The sequence below is a fragment of the Chinchilla lanigera genome, unplaced genomic scaffold (assembly GCF_000276665.1).
Source record: "Chinchilla lanigera isolate Chin_1 unplaced genomic scaffold, ChiLan1.0 scaffold00048, whole genome shotgun sequence".
NCBI lineage: Eukaryota > Metazoa > Chordata > Mammalia > Rodentia > Chinchillidae > Chinchilla > Chinchilla lanigera.
Window position 1 is genome coordinate 16,872,744 of NW_004955449.1, and position 4,276 is coordinate 16,877,019.

The 4,276-nt window shown below is 42.6% G+C and overlaps 2 non-coding genes across 2 annotated transcripts; one reads left to right on the plus strand and one right to left on the minus strand.

Annotated features, from left to right (window-relative positions):
* The first annotated feature begins 3,615 nt into the window (after window positions 1-3,615).
* Window positions 3,616-3,686, plus strand: Trnag-gcc. The gene has a single exon. It is a non-coding gene; the product is annotated as a tRNA-Gly (tRNA).
* Window positions 3,687-3,928: 242 nt separating this feature from the next.
* Trnaa-cgc lies at window positions 3,929-4,000 on the minus strand. Its single transcript has one exon. It is a non-coding gene; the product is annotated as a tRNA-Ala (tRNA).
* Window positions 4,001-4,276: the final 276 nt, after the last annotated feature.

The following is a 4,276-nucleotide window of genomic DNA, read 5'->3' on the forward strand; positions in this document are numbered from 1 at the left end:
TTTGGCTAAGTGACTCAGCAGGAAGCCAGGGTGCTTACTTTGTATACATCCTGAGCCTGTGGAAGAGGAGGGCATGGAGATTATGTGAGTGCCTCTTAGGTGGGAGTAGCCTGTTTACAATGTAAGGGAGGGAAAAAAGCTGCTTGGCGCCATTCTGCACGTTTGCTCTGGCTGTTTTGCTGTTTGGCTGCCATTCCCCCCTTTGCTCTTGTTGCTCTGCTATCTTCTGCCTCAGAGCCAGCCAAGCATGGACTGAAATCTCCACAAACTGTGAGCCAAATAAACCTTTCCTTCCTTCATTTTGGGCATTGGGTATTTTGTCTCAGCAAAGAGAGAAAAGTAACTAGACAGCCGGCAAGCAAGCTGAGAGCCATCTGTACTAGGGAGGAAAGAGTGATGTGAGGAAGAAGAGGAAGATGCAGTGCTGTCTTTAAGAGGAAGTCAGACTTGTTGGCTAATTAGACATGCTTGAGGACTAGGAAGCATGAGCAGAAGATTGTGCAATGACAGCTTTCCAGGAAAAATTACTACATTCTCAACATCTGCACGCATCTGAGAATTATACCTGGATTCTTCATTTCCATGCCTTGACTTTAATCCTTAGGAAAGTAGGCCTTAGGGTACTACTTGTGATTGTAAAATGGAATAAGTAATGATTTAATTCCCAGCCAGTAAAGGGCAATCCAAATGACAGGCTCCACCATTTCCCCAGGGCTAGTTTGTAACCTGGGACAGAAATAAGCTCTGTGTATTAAATCAATACGATCACTCACAAGTTTAAAAAAAAAAAAAAAAGGCAATGCTTTGGAGACGATGTATTATATGAACAATTTCTATTTCCTAATGGTTTACTTTCTTTCGATGATACAAGCCTGGCCACATTTTCATAGTGAGCTAACACCAGCCAGGGACTTGGTACTTTAAACGAACTCCAAGGTGCTACAGTACAACGTGTGAGCCCCTCTTCCCCGCTGAGGTGTCACAGTGACCGGGGTTGTCTGGGCGGATGAGTAGCTGATGCTGCACAGCATTTTGGGTTTCCTTCCTCTCTGCCAATCCCATGGGAAGAGTTTATGTGAACACAGGGGCAGAACAGGCTGGGGAAAGTTTTAGTGGGTGCCCACCCAAAAGGTGCTGTCAGCAGCCCAGCGAGCTTTTCACACTTGACCACACCAATAAGAAAATCCACTGCCTTCCAGCATTTGTAGTTTTATCTTGGATTCCATTTCCCTTCTCAAGGGCTTCGTTTCTCAATCAGCTGCCCACTTTCTCCTGAATCTCTCTTCTCTGCCCAATTATTCCTATGATCACAAACCACTTCTAGTAATTCTTGGGTTGATTTTTTGTTTGTTTGTTTGTTTTCCAGTACTGGGAATCGAACTCTTGACCTTAAGCTTGCCAGGCAGGCACTGTGCCACTGAGCTAACTCCCCAGCCCCATCACTTCTAGTAATTCTTTTTTTTTTTTTTTGGTACGGGGAATCCAACTCAGGACCTTGCGCTTGCCAGGCAGGCACTTGTGCCACTGAGCTATATCCCCAGCTCTTAGTAATTCTTTTCTTAAATATATACATTTACCTTTGAATGTTTTTGCCTGTAACAAAATGTATGGTGCAAAGTGACTTACCCAATAAAGATCTTTGGTTTACCTAAGCCACAGTCTAGATGGAGAAGAAACCCTCAGGATGGTGCAGTCTCTATCTTTCGACTGTGTCATCTCGAGTGTCCCTTCAAGTGACAGGACAGTTGTTACAGCCCCAAGCATTATCCCCCATACGGCAGTCAGTCCTACACAGAAAAAAGGGCATAAACCCACCCCAGACTGATCTCTGGAAAAGAACATGGGGTAACTGGCTTAGAGTACCACATTGGTCTCTGGGCCCAGGTACACTCAATAGTCTTTGACAAGAAAGAACAGAAAACGGCCTTTAGGTAGGGCACGAATAATGTGTGTTGTAAGACTATACTGTACTTATTTGATTCCTTCTGTCTGTTTTAATTTTTTGTTAGTATATCTCATATTCTGAGGTGCTTTTAGGTTGATCTATATTTTGAATTGTGACATTCTTGAAGCCTAAAGGATCTTAGATCGTTCAGTTAATGGTTTTTAAAAGCTTTCTAGGCTGGGGATTAATCCTCAAAGCCTAACAGACTAAACACACACTCACTGACCCATACTCCCTCCTCAAAGATTTTATTTCCAGCTTGTAATCTACCAGGCACATGCGAATAAGCAGAGCTTAACATGAACTGGTGGAAGTGCAGTGGAAAGGCAAAAAAGGTCGGGTCTCACCCACCAGAGGCCCACAGGTGACTCTGGAAGTTGGACCCCTTCATACTGGAATTTTAAAACCACATCTCTCCTCTATTCTCTCATTTTAAAGAACAAATTAAAGAACAAAGCAAAATAATTTGAAATCTTTCTTTGACACATTACTTGGGATCATAGTTTAGATTTCTGATTCCCTAATCTTTTATATCTTTTATGTCTTTGTAATTCTGTAATATCTTCAAAGTTTGCTCTTTACCCACACAGCAAAAAAGTCCTTAGAAGTAAATACTAATGTCCTTTTGATGTGGCAAGCCCTTTATGATCTCTCTCTACTATTTTTAATATGTAGGCTCCTGAGCTGCAATGTAGAGTTTCAGGTGCAAACATGCAGTGGTTTGTTCTGATGCAGGCAGAATGGGGCAGTTTCTAAGCACCCAGACACGAACGTGCTATCACATATGTTCCATTCTGGCCTATGAGGGCCTGCGTTTCTTCATTTGTTAAATTGTAATAATTGTAATGCTTTCCTCTTGGGTTATATAAGTTCATGTGCAATGAACTTCCCGCACTTGGCACATAGTAACTCCTACATTTTACTTGTTATTTTCTCTTATTTTTCCCAGAGTCCTTGTTGGTATTTTCCCTTCCTGAAGTAAAGGGCCAATGATACCTAAATTCACAGGCTTCTATCTTACACTGAATCATTTCCATAAATTCATTTTGCTCACTTTACTTTCTACTCGTCATATTTCTTTGGTGTATCTTTGGCAATTGCATGGAAACTAAGAATAAAGGCCCAAACATACTAGAGTTGAAAGGGGCCCGAGATTAAGTCAATCATAAATGAAGAAAAAGGCAGTTTAGAGAATTCAGGTCACTTGGCTGTAACCACTAACTTTTCAACGTTCTGCATGATATCAGCTTTGGCAGTCCAATCCTCTGTGTAATTTAAATCAGCGTTCAAGTTCCCATTGCCTGGTCTCCGCCCCTATTTCCAATGCTTAACAAATTTCCATCACGCATTTGTCAGAAAAACTAAAATAATGAAAGAAACAAAAAGGGGAAGTAGCTGCTACAAATGGTCTAAATGAACGAAGATACGCTAAGGGATCATGTAAAGCTATACATACAAACAAAATTCTCATTTACTCCTCACAAAAGACAGTTTTCAAAAAAATCTCATAAAGTTCAAGCGTAGTTAGCATGAGTGTTTTCGAAAACTTAACGTTTTTCCAATATTATATAGTTTTTTAATTAGGAATTTTATTGCTTTGAATTTTGAAGACACTAGAAAAATTTATTGAGCACAGAGAAATAAGTTATTACAACCAGCTCCTCAAGTAAGCATTGGTGGTTCAGTGGTAGAATTCTCGCCTGCCACGCGGGAGGCCCGGGTTCGATTCCCGGCCAATGCACGCTTTCCTTCACTTTTACATACATTATCTCAATCACCCTAAAACAAAATACTGGCCCTACGGAAGAAAACATGAAGCCAAACTAATTTTCCATCCTACCTTAGTACGAACAATCGCAAATGCTGCTTGCTGATTTCTTTAGGCTTTCCATTTTGATAGTTCTGAACGCTCTAGAGGTGAGCAAAAGGTGTGCACTGTAATAGAAAACTTTCAAAAAAAGAAAACAAACTCTCGGCTGTTCTTGGAGATGCCGGGGATTGAACCCGGGACCTCACACATGCGAAGCGCGCGCTCTACCACTGAGCTACATCCCCCAGCCGGCAGCCAGCCCGCTAATACTGGTATTCATTCCGTGGTCTTAGTTCTACTCCACTGCAGGAAGACTGCGAGCTTATTTTAGTAGGTGTTTCTGAAATGTATTTTTCCTCTTCTCATTCCTGTCTGAAAATTGTTTTTGTTGCGCATCTGGAGCCAAAGCAACCAGCAGCACCAAAGACGTACCCGGCCCGCGGCGGCTCCAGGAGGCCGCTCCCGGCTCGGCGCGCACTCGCGGGCGGCCGCGGGACTCAGGGCTTCGCGCGCCGGGGTCA